The sequence below is a fragment of the Phoxinus phoxinus genome (genome assembly GCF_949152265.1).
Source record: "Phoxinus phoxinus genome assembly, chromosome: 11".
Lineage (NCBI taxonomy): Eukaryota > Metazoa > Chordata > Actinopteri > Cypriniformes > Leuciscidae > Phoxinus > Phoxinus phoxinus.
Window position 1 is genome coordinate 9,023,413 of NC_136886.1, and position 12,747 is coordinate 9,036,159.

General features: G+C 38.3%; 1 protein-coding gene across 1 annotated transcript in view; it reads right to left on the reverse strand.

Moving 5' to 3' along the window:
• The window catches only part of sema3fa (sema domain, immunoglobulin domain (Ig), short basic domain, secreted, (semaphorin) 3Fa), a 94,856-nt gene extending 82,642 nt beyond the window's left edge, over positions 1-12,214 (reverse strand). Inside the window, exon 1 of the mRNA XM_079629663.1 lies at positions 11,837-12,214. The gene's annotated coding sequence lies outside the window, so the exon portion shown is untranslated. The remainder of the gene's footprint in view (positions 1-11,836) is intronic.
• Positions 12,215-12,747: the final 533 nt, after the last annotated feature.

Below are 12,747 nucleotides of genomic sequence, written 5' to 3' on the forward strand. Positions count from 1 at the left end.
ATAACTGAACCTTTAAACGAGTATTTAATTACAAGAAGATGGACTCACCCGCACTGCACCTCCTTCTTCGCCCGGAGAACCGACGGTGGCTGGGGTATCTAGCCATGATGCTCCAGAATGGTGAACTCTCTCTCACCACTCGAGAGCCTGAGGCATCCACGGAGAAGATCGAAGCGCCGGAGCTTGGGCAGGCGGATCAGTCCATCGCAGAGCTAAGAGCGGACATTGACCTAATAGACCTGTGGTCGGTGGATCTTATTCCCTTAGTCCCCACCCTCGTCTCTTCATCGGTTCTGTCCGGAGACCTTCTTCTGCCCTCTTCCTACTCCAACATCCTGAGCCCATCTCCATCACTGGTTTCGGCCAGTCCCTTGGATCCGTCGGCACCACTAGTGTCATCACTAGTGTCATGAAGCTCCTCGGCTCTGCCACCGCCGCTAGCTCCGTGCGGCTCACCTGACTTGCCTCGGGCCTCTCCAACATCAGTGCGTCGTAAAGTAGAGTCCCCAGCTACGCATCGGGTCTCTGGGCCCACGTCTCCACCTCAGCCCGTCAACCTGTCACCTGCACCTTGCCTCACTCCCTCGTCCATTGGGTTCCATTGGGACTCCAGGTTGGCCTTCAGCGGTCAACGCCTACACCCTGGACTCCTACGTCATCATCGGACTCCTCCCTTCTCCGTCGCCCCCTCTCAACGCATCGGATCCCCGCCAATGCCTCAGTCCCGTGAGTCAGTGGCTGGGCTCCAGGCTTCCAGCGCTTCAGAGTCGCCCTGGTCCGTCATCCTCTACTACGCCGGTTCCTACCTTCACCACGGTTCCGCCTCCGTTGTCCGGACCCTGTATTCTGCCTAACCTGTCACTCAGATCTCCACCCTGCCTCCTCCCACCTTCAGCTCCACCATGGTCCACCATTCCATTGACTCCTCAATGTCATCACCATCCATCACCAGCTCCACGCAGATAAACCATAATACTGTCACAATGGTGTGTTAATTTTCTTCATGTTTAATCAGTCAAAATGTCCATCTGATTTATTCACCTACCCCAGAATGACATCAGAAATGGAAACATTGACCAAAACGTACATTTACACACAAACTGACCACCACCAACCACAACTTTCAGACGCCATCTTTCTTTTCTAGCTCAACTGTCACAGAATGGAAAGCACATGATTGTAGGATATCAAAGACAGCGAAGGATACATATATGCTGCCTTCAAAAATCGATCAGATGAAGGTATCTCAGGAGACAGGAAGTGAAGCTAACATTGGATTTGGACGTGCCTTGATTTCTTCCTTCCTTGGAATGCAGCCTCCAAATGCTTTTTTCAGACGCAGCCCATATTATGGATTTGCGGGAACTTCCAAGCTAATTATAAATGTAATTATAAGATAATTATAAATGTAAACACAGGGAGGAAAGCACAAATAAATATACAGTATCATCTGAAAATATCTAATATATTAAACAATTATTTAAATAATATTTAAAATATTTTAATAATATAGTCTGAAAACCATTAGTACCGATATATTGTGCATCAATAAAAAGAGTAAGGAATTAATAACAAATTTATTGAATAAAAGTTAAGTAATTAAGGACTTACAGGTAACAAAGACCTGCTAAAGTACTCTCTGGGATACACATATCATTGGTGTATATGCAAAAATAAAAACCTTTGTACCCTGCAGGGCAACAACAATGGCTAATAACAGCCTCACAGCTGCCCTCTAGCATGCTGTGCAAACAATGCACAAACTTGTGACTTCCTTAAGCTCCAGTTTTTTTTTTTTTTTTACAGCAGAACAAAGTAGCCAAACTGTAAAGAGTCACCACAGCTGGAGAGCCAAAGAGCACATCAGGGAGGAAGGAAGGCCAAGTGCTTGAATGACACTCCATGGGGAACGTATTCTTACATTTTACCTCACAATTTTCTTTAATATGACAGGGCAGAGGTGATAGTGGATACTTTTGGAAGGTTGTACTATTTTGCAACACTGATAGACAAATTCACAAGGGACTGAGAAGAGAACGAAAAGAGAAGCCAGATGTTTTCTCTGTCACGTTTACTTTACCATTCTTCTTTAAAACTAAGAGAATCAATCCCAGTCTTGGCTTGAATTGGCTTAGCTTGTGTTTTGTGCAGATGTGTTGTAAATAATTTGCAAATGCATGACCATAATTTTCTTAGGCCAAATCTCCTGATTTTATTCTGAATATACGGACAGATTTTTTTAGACATGTCACCCCCCCAATATCCAGATTGGCTGACTGAAATTTGGCTTACTAACAAAGCTTTCAGTACTCACGGATATAGACTAGAAACAAAATTACAGAACTGCAACATATTTACAGAATAATAAAAACATGAATATGAATTGTACATTTAACAGCAAATGTTTATATGGTGTAAAGGAGAATCTGTATCAGCAAATAAAAAAAATATTATTACTCTACCATTCAAAAGGTTTTTTTATGATTTTTGAAAGAAAGGTCTTCTGTTCAGATTGCATTTATTTCACCAAAATACAGTAAAACAGTAAAAACAATATTAATAATATTTTAGTATTGTGCATTATCATTACATTTAAAATAATTGTTTTCTATTTTAATATAATAAAAAAACAAATCAACAGCCATTCATTCTTCAGTGTGACATGATCTTAAATAAATCATTCTAATATGCTGTTTTGGTGCTCAAGAAACATTTCTTATTAATATGGTTGTACTGCTTAAATTGTGGAAAGTGTTTTTTTTTTACAGTAAGTTTCAAGAAAAACTTTTTTTTAATAAAAAATATTTTGTAACATTACAAATGTATTTAACAAAACTGACATTTTTGATCAATTTAATGCATAAGCTACTTGCTGAATAAAAGTATCAATTTCTTTCAAACAAAATTACCAAATTTGGATCCTTACATCCTTGTCTTAGATATCTTAAATGGCCCGAGACTGAGTTTATGGTCCTAAAAGTCTTGAACCAGACTGTAATTTGAGATGTTTTCATGTTCGTGACTTATTAAATCAAAAGAAGCTGTGGAATCTGTGAACACATTGGTAGCCACAAGCCAAAGGAACATGATCTGGACCGAATCACAGAGTTTGACAGACAACAGACAACTTTTTTCAATACAATAGCCATTGTGCACCTCGCAATGGCTGCAAGCTGTTACGACTGACTTTGCGAACCCCCACTGTGAATATTTGTCAGTGCTAGCCAGCATCCACCTCACACAGCAACACACATTACTCTGGCATGCCCTTCAGAGAAGTCCCTGCCCACAGAAACATCTGAATTCTCCCACAAAAACATAAGATGTGGCGAAAGGTAGAGCTAGAGTCAAGATCAGACATTTACTACTTTAATATTTGGCCTCTAGGCTTGTCCTCATGTCCCAAATCCTCATTTTTAAAGGCATGAGGCTGAATTCAAAGCACCATAAAAGCATCATAAAATTAAACTATACAACAATACAAACCTAGGCCTATATCTTCTGAAACCATAGCTGTGTAATGAACAGACCAAAACACAAGTCATTATTCACTGAAAATGTAACATGCCTTTAAACCTAGAGACAGATCTAAATAAAACGGTTTCTCTGAAATGTTTGCATGTAATATTTCACCAAAAAAGATTTATAGAGAGGAGCAACACTGACATTGAATCTTGAAGACAAGCAATAGTATCCCCTCTCTTCTCTATAAAAACCACAAAGTACACCCTGTATGTTTATTTGTGCATTACTCATTGTTACCTTTGGAGCAATACACTTTTGAATTTCTCCCAAGTATAAACTTGTCGAATAAATTCTATTTTAATTCTGGACTAAACTGCATTCAGTTATGGGAAACCATTCAGCCCCGTTTGAAGACTGATTTCCTGGAAAGTCAAGTCTACATACATTTAGCTCTATGACTAAATTAATTCAGCATTACTGTTTTTGAATGTTTCTGATAGTATCATATTTTCAATGACAATGAAGCTATAACAATCCACCATAAATGAGTTGCATAAGAACACACAATGTGCAGTAGGGGGGTGTAAGGTCAGGTGTGTAGGGAGAGTGACAGAAAGACTGTCAGCTGGGTAGACTGTATTGGGGGTGATGGAGACACGGCTAATATTTGAACAGTTTGATTAAGATTCAGCTCCATTCCATTCTGATATCTCTCCCTCTGCCAGACTCACTACAGCAGATAATTGACTCTTTAATAAGAAAGCAATTCAGCCAGTAAAAGTTGTGGATATATGAAATGAGAACGGTACCACCAATCATTCAGCCTCTTTAAGCATCAACTGGAAAACAATTCTCCTTTGCTGATGCATGCATACACTGCAAACTTGGAAAAAATTAAATGTCACAAAAAGTGTGACGAACAAATTCTAAAAATAAATAAAAAATTATTATATCAAATTGTTTCTCCTAGACAAGAAGATTGGGTCTTATTGAAGTTGAGTCTCAGATTTTTCTCATGAGAGAAAAAACCCTGATAAAGCATATCCTCTAGAATTTCAGAAGAGAATTCAACGATGGATGGATGGATGGATGGATGGATGGATGGATGGATGGATGGATGGATGGATGGATGGATGGATGGATGGATGGATGGATGGATGGATGGATGGATGGATGGATGGATGGATGGATGGATGGATGGATGGATGGATGGATGGATGTTCTGAAAATGAAATTGAAAGAACGATGGATGGAAATTCTGAATTAGAAATTGAAAGAACAAATGGATGGATGGATACAAGCAGGAGAACGATAGATATAGAGCCATGACTGCAAGTTTGATATCGACAGCACAAGTATGCAAATAAATAAGAAATAACCACAGAGATAGAAACCAAAAAACACTCTTGTGTGCAGAACTACTTTCTTCCTCCATGGATTCAATGCTGCTGTTGAAAGTTAAACAGATGTGCACAAGCCTCCATTATTAATTCTAAAATGTCACTTTAGAACTAGCAACGATGTCTTGAGCTGCTTAGTGTATTATTGAGATTACTCAGAGTTTTACGAGAGGGATGCTCAGCATGTTCAGTAACTGTACACACTGTTTGTCTCCAAATGAAGACCTCTATAAATGGAAGAATGCAATTACATCACAACGCCTGAAACTTCAGCAGGAGTTCAGTCTATAATGAGGGTACCCGACTGAAATAGGCATCTTTAGCTCAGCCTCTTTATCTGTGATGATATTATAGAGCATATTTTAATGGCGTTGTCTGCTTGACTGCTACAACACAAAAGATAATATCTAAAGACAAATAATATAATGAACATCTCACTCAGACCGGTCCCTCAGCATCAGACCTAATTTCAGCCAACATTCTTCACAGGCCGTGTGTCTTCACACAGCAGGAAAACCAGCAATGACTTTGTGGCGTATTCTGCTTCAGGCTACAAATTGCACAGGCATAACAAGGGTCCCATCGTGACAGCGTTTCACACAAACACATCTGTATTCCACATGCACTTTGAACATGTCTTTTTTCCCCCTTTCTTTTTTGGGAGGTAATGATGACCAGGACAAACCTTAGCTAAAGGAAAGCTGTCATGAGTAGTCGTCTACCCATGCATTGACAGGCTGTATCACGGAATCGGTAGCTGTTTTGGTATCACAATAGAAAATGAGTTCACACTGTATACACAAACAACCCTTTAATCAATGTAATTATTGTGATTAATGTTTGGTATAATGCATGGAATACATTGGCATGGTTTTACAGACATAGCTTAGATCAAGCCAGGGGTAGGCCTTAGTTCAATTATGGACATAGCTTTTATACACATCCCCTACTGGTATGCATCTTGAGAGAAAACAATGGCACTGGCATATTTTAAAATATTTTAAGACATGCTTTTTAGTCTGGGACTAGCCTTAAGCCTTGTCTCTGAAACTGGAGGTATATCTTTACCAAATATTATTCAGTAGGCTGAGACATGGGTGATCCAATGTCCATTTACTGTATGTCCTTTTATACCACAGGGCTGTTGAAATCTTGAATTTTGATTGGTTGACGGATAAGGAGTGCAATTAATTTCAGGGAAACGCACGGCTAAAGTAGTTACAGTGGTTGTTGTTACAAAAAAGAAATACACATCCTGAGAAATTAAATTAAATTAATAACTGGGAATTTTATTAACATTAAATCGCCAAAGGAGGCTTGGGATGGGATGCGTAAATTAGTCCCACACAAGTCCGGGCCCTTGAATTATTAGAAAAATAACACAAATAATGCTCCCTTCGCGGCCGCATTACCACCTCGGGTGTGCATTATTTTTCTAATAACTCAACGGCCCGTCGTCAATTGTTCCTTACTTATAAAGCTGTGTAATTGGAAGGATAATGTTCAGCCAGGCAGTTTTATCTGAAAATAAACTTAAGGGGTTTATTTAGCCATAATTATCATCGTTATTCCTGTACTGTATAATATTATCTTTAAAAACATGCCTGGACGTTCTTAATTTTCTAATAATGCTGCACTGCAGTTCTTACAGTCAGTAAACCTCCTTGGACCAAATATGCTTAAATGAATTATGTTAATTACTATTATGCCCTTTGCCACCTCCTCCAATGCCTTTAACACAATTCTTTTTAAAGAAAAAACAACAATTTCTTATTTATGCAAGTGTGCTCTCCTGGACCTAACAAGAATCAGCAGTTCAAGAAGCCACAGGACTAAGCAGATCATCAGTATCAACATTCATTTATAGGAAAAATAGATATTTTAAATTCATTCAAATCAATTTAGCACAATTAAAACGCTAAGAACATTCCTTGTCATTTAGATGTTTTTCAAAGGAAACTAAGCTGCCGGGGCTCCACACACAGACACTGAGAGCAGGTTTTGTGTGTGTTTGTCTGTATGTCTGTTACAGCCTTCTGTCAAGTCTCAGCATCTTATACTGCCCAGTAGTTGACCTTGGGTGGTGACAGAGTGGGTGGAATACATTAAAAGCCCTATCGCATCTGTCAACGAGAACACTAATGAGCCGCCAACAGACGGACAGACAGACAGAGCGTGTGCACACACACGCACACACACACACACACACACACACACACACACACACACACACACACACACACACACACACACACACACACACACACACACACACACACACACACACACACACACCTGTGAGTAATGAGGCATTGATGCAAAATGCAATCACTTCCAACTGTCTGTCAGGAAAAAAAGAAGAAGAAACTGTCTGGCATGAAATGACAGCAGGCTCTACTGTTCTTACACAAGAGGAGGCTGTGGAAATGTATTGAGCTGCAGTGTCTATCTGGCTTGGATTGTCTGAGCAGAATCTGACCATAATGTACATTTTGAATATTATCAGCCTTGGACATAAATACATGCCAGATACACGACTGAAGACAATGAAGACTGAAGACAATGAAGGACACATCCCTGATCACTGCCTGTATCTGTTCAATAATTTGCAATTAAGTTATACTGCATTAATGTTTTATTGTGGTTTTGCTCCTATTGTTTTAGTTAGATGGCATTATACATTAATAAATGTGCATGATTTTTGTGCTTCTGCTTTCTTTGTATGCCTTGTTAAATACTTTCACCTGGCCACCGCGACCATCCACTGACTGCACTTGCACTTCAGAAACGTTTATATTCTTTCTCAAGACTAAAGAAAAAAACCATATCGTCAAACATCAATCTAGTTTTGGGTTTTTATGTCAAACATTTCTTGGAAAGATTGTTTTAGCAGGATGCTGAAACTTATATTGAGGATTTTGAGGATACACCGTCGGTGTATGAATGGGTGAATGTGAGGCAATGTGTAAAGCGCTTTGGTGGCCATTGGGTCTGTGAATTTACAGTCCATTTACCATTTTTTACCATTTTTAATACAAATATGCATTTCATGTATTTTTTTATTTTAAAGAAAAGAAATAAAGATAATATACAAATAAATAATAAATGCATTAGGAATAAAAATAAACATGAATTAAGTATAAATGTCTGCCAAACCATCCGGTCCGGTCAGCGTTTGACAGTGCTTGGCCCCTTTAATATTATTTACTGTCTCTAATATTTGCCTTCTTGACATTTTTTTTTTATATGTGCCACCTCCTCTAACATCTAAAAAGTTTTTCTCTTGCCATAGACACTGGTAGCCTTAAACTTTAAAGTTGCTTTGGAACAATGTGTATTGTGAAAAGCCCTACAAAAATAAAACTGCCCATAAATGTTAACTAAATGTGTTGGAAGAAATGAAGCAGTAAATTTATAATCACCCTTTGAAGTACCCATCACACTCATGCACATATATGGAAAGAACAAAAACAAAGGTGCATGAGTGCATGTATATTTAACGTCTCACCTCGTGATGCTCTGCATTATGTTGTGCTTGGCCAGATTCCACATACTAAGAAACCTTATACTGTGAACATTCTCCTCTACTGTCAAATTTCTGCATATAAGCTTGAAAGAATTTGGTGCAATATGTTCCATTCAAGATGTCTTCAACAAAAACAGAAATGTGTTTGCTATAGTAACTGAAGGCAGGTACTTTTAAAGCCCCACTTACAGTGTCAAGGACTTCTATACATTATAATATTTACATACTCGAGGTGGCTATCAAGCAAGTATCCTGATGACAGTACTGACCCTGCCTGTAACCTACATCACTTTTTTAAAAAGGAAACTAAAGGAATGGAATTCAAGAGAATTCCGACATCGTGAAGGGTGATAATGGTAATTAGTACTCTCAACGGCGTTCATGTGAAACAATGACAGTTGACACAAAAATTGCTGTGAAGTGCAGGGCAATTTGTGGCGCCCATGTCAGAACACACTTATTCATGCAGATTACCGCTGATGAGATTCATATTCAAAAGTGGAGGCATTAATAAAAAAATTAATTGGGACGTGTGAAAAATAGAAAGTCATGAAAAAGATCATGACATTTAACTGAACAGCACATTTGTTATGCTTCAAACTGTGCTATGTTTAGTGAGATGACCTCTGCTGTAATATAAATATATGTTTTCTATACATTATACTATTATATTAATCAAATCTTATAATATAAAATTTGATATTAGAAAATAGTCCCTGCTGAAAGCATTGATTACATGATGAAGATGTTTAGAAGCTATGAAGATGCCTGCATGCACAGGCCCACAGCTTTGTGCTGCCCCTGCTAATGCCAGATCAGATTTCTGTGGGAGATTTATACTGGGGCAGCTGGGCAGTCTCGCAACCTGTGCTCAGAAAATCAGTAGGTGAGAAACGGTTGTGTAACAAAATCCGAACAACCAAATCAATCCATCAAGCTCAGAGAACTGCAGATAATTATCCATGAACACAAGAGGGTCGACATTAGGGAAGGTTTATCCGATCCGCTAACAATCCACAGCAAACCCGATACTGTATGCTAATAGTTCAATCTCCATCAACATGACCTGAGCTACTGTTTTCTGCAAATAGCTGACCGTTTATTTGGTTTACGTTGTCATAGCACTAGCAGCTAGTTCCCAAATGCCAAACAAATTCAATATGGAGAAGGATGGCATACAAGGAGAGCAATTACTTCTTTATAATTAAGAATTAAGTATAATTATGTCCATAAGACAATTCCATAAACAAGACGTTATAGTAACTGATATTCAGACACAATTTAGCTCCACTACCTCATATTATTTATAGAACAGTTCAATAAACAAGAAGTTAATATTGAACAACTTAGGCTATATTTTAGATACAGCATTAGCAATATCTTTGTCTATTTTTGTTCCGTTAATTAAAGCAGCTCCAAAAAAGTCGCATCTCCGGGCAACTCACAATAGTGGTGTGTCGTTCCTAAAATAATAATTTGAGTTAATGAGTTGATGACTTGTTCAGTCATTTGTTTTGTTCTTAAATGAACCTGGCTGCGTCAAAAATCGCATACTTCCCTACAATATAGTAGGTGGGAAATAATGTGACGAAAGAAGTATGTCCAAATTCACAGTTCCCATAAAAGAGTAGAGAAAAAGTACCCAGATGACATACTACTTCCGACGAGATTCTGAAGTGTGCATACGATGGACACTTTACTATCCCATGAGACCACAGGAGAGGATTTGTTCATGGCAGTGAAGCAACACAACTGACGCTGGTACGTCCAGATTACATTCATATATAGAACATACTTTTTTAGCTGGTACAAAAAATAAATAAATAGAAATAAGTACCTACTCAGGAGAGTGTGCGATTTCAGACGCAACCAGTCTCAATTGTTTCAAATACTTTGAGTGAATGATTCAATGATTAACTCAAATAAACAAATCAGCTTTCTTAATGACTGGCTCAAGTCAATTGTTCTCTTTTTAGGAGAATTGTAATCTCTACAAACTGCAATTGTAATCTACTGGTGTACAGATGTAAAGTGCAGAACTAACTGATGTATAATTCCTATAGGCCGTTTACAAACCTTTGATATGTGACATACTGACATTAAAAATACATCAGTGTGATAAATTTGACATGTGGATCAAATGATCTGCTGCAGTCAGAAAGTGACATAGTTCAGGACAGTGCATGTGCTTGATCAAAAGGTCAATGCAAGCAGTTTGTGAAGCTGACATGCAATACGGTGTGAAGTTTAACCCTAAAGCCACGTTTAACACCACAGCATCAATTACATGTTGGACCAGTGGCACCATACTTGACACAGAGAACAGATATCCAGTGTGAAAGTCAAACGTGTGGCAGTCAGTCAGGGTGGCCTCCAGAGGCCACTTACTCTCACTGTTTGACGACAATGCCCAGTTCAGGTTTCCAGCACTAGCTGGGAGGTCAGAGCCCGAGCAGGAAAAGTGGGGTCATTACCCTCTTTTGACCCCAACGACACCTCCCTTCCCTGATCCATCACGCTCATGACACACACACTCCCATTCCCACAGTCCAGAACACACACACACACACACACACACACACACGTGAACGGAGAGCGTTTGACATCATCTGATTTATTGTCACGTGCATTATTCGCACAGGTCCAGGTGTGGTCAGCACCACTTTCGATTCAGTCAGACAAACCACTCTTTCAGAGACATTAAAACACTGTGAACGCTTCTTTGAGACAGTCTGAATGCTGCCTTGCTTTTAACAGAGAAGCCCACCTGAGGAGAATACTTGCCACTAGAAAGTAGGGCAGAGTGACTAAGTGTGCATTATTTCCATTACATTAATGACAGAAAATGAGATGCGAACAAAATTGCCTACATGAAATAAACACTAATTGTATAATATATTTTCTCAAAATTCACTAAATGAACAAAAATTGAAGATTAAAATAAACCAAAATTGTTATCCATTCACAAGTGTCTCAGTAGATTTTGGTACTGACACAAGGGGGAGGTACACTTCAGTTCATCAGCAAAGTTGACCCGATTACACTTAGCCATATTGGTTGGGTAAACTTTTGTTAGCCTACCTCTAGCGGTTAAAAAACAAAACTGCATGCATTATGCGGAAGTTCATTGTTTTGCTTGTGCTTCGGCTTTGCGTGACTGTGCGGATGAATATGTTATTGGTTACTACTTAAAACATTCACTACTAGGCTATCAGTTTAGATGGAAATGTTCTCAAGCTGACTAGCTGAAGATGCAACTGTAGCTATAACGTTACCCATTAACAGACACGTACTTCCTTGAAAATAAATTCCAGCACAACGCTAAAACAATTATAGCTAATAATAATTAGTATGACATCTTCACAGTGGATAATGCTTTACAATGAACACTGTTGGAGAGATACCTAGCCTACGCAATATATCTTTTTTTTTAAAACGTACTCACCTGTTGAGTAGGCTAGCTAGCTAATGCCAATCTCGTCACTTTTACAACATTTCAAATCCCAGTTCTGGCCATCTCCGAAAAGCCAAGCCGGTGATGTTCTCTTTATTACGATCTCTGTCACGTTGTCTTTTTCCCTCCAGACTTTCCTCTGTTCAGCGTTTTTTGTTTTGTTTTTTTAATGGGTGATTCTCCAGAGATTGGAGATTTACCGTCTGTGCTGCATGTCAACATTTTTCGCTCCTTGTGACAATTTTGTGACAAAAAAAATCACTGATAAATAACCTCTGCCACACCACACACAAGTCAAGGTAGCCGGAGCAACTTTTCTCTACGCATAATGACGAGCCACGCACATGCGAGTGACGCATACATAATTTCCAGCGAAACTATCCTGACAGGTCTAAAATATAAACAAGTTTACCATGAGGAATCAGGATAAGACTAAATGAAGTGTTGGAAGAACGATTGATGATGTATTGACCCATTATTTAAATTTTGATATTATTTAAATTTAAATTTTAAATTAAATATTGACCCATTATTTATTTTTAAAAAACGAGTGTACCTTTATGCAAAATATCTCAAGTATTTACATTACAGAGCTTTAAAATAATTTATGTAAATGTACAGTATGCAAAGAACAAAAGGCATCTCGAACTGAAAAAATAGCTTTTGTGATAATTTTCCCCCAGTAAAACAAGACAAATGTACAAAATTGCATTATTCAATTGACATTTCAAATCATTGTTTTAGGCATAAATCTAATGTTTCTGATGATTTTACTGAAAAAGAAGAAAAAAATTATTGAGTTACTGCATTTGAGTAAGAATTTAATAATAGCATAAAATTTAATGAAAGATAATGATAGCAACATATGTGATGAACAGCCAAAAAAAAGTTCACATTTATTC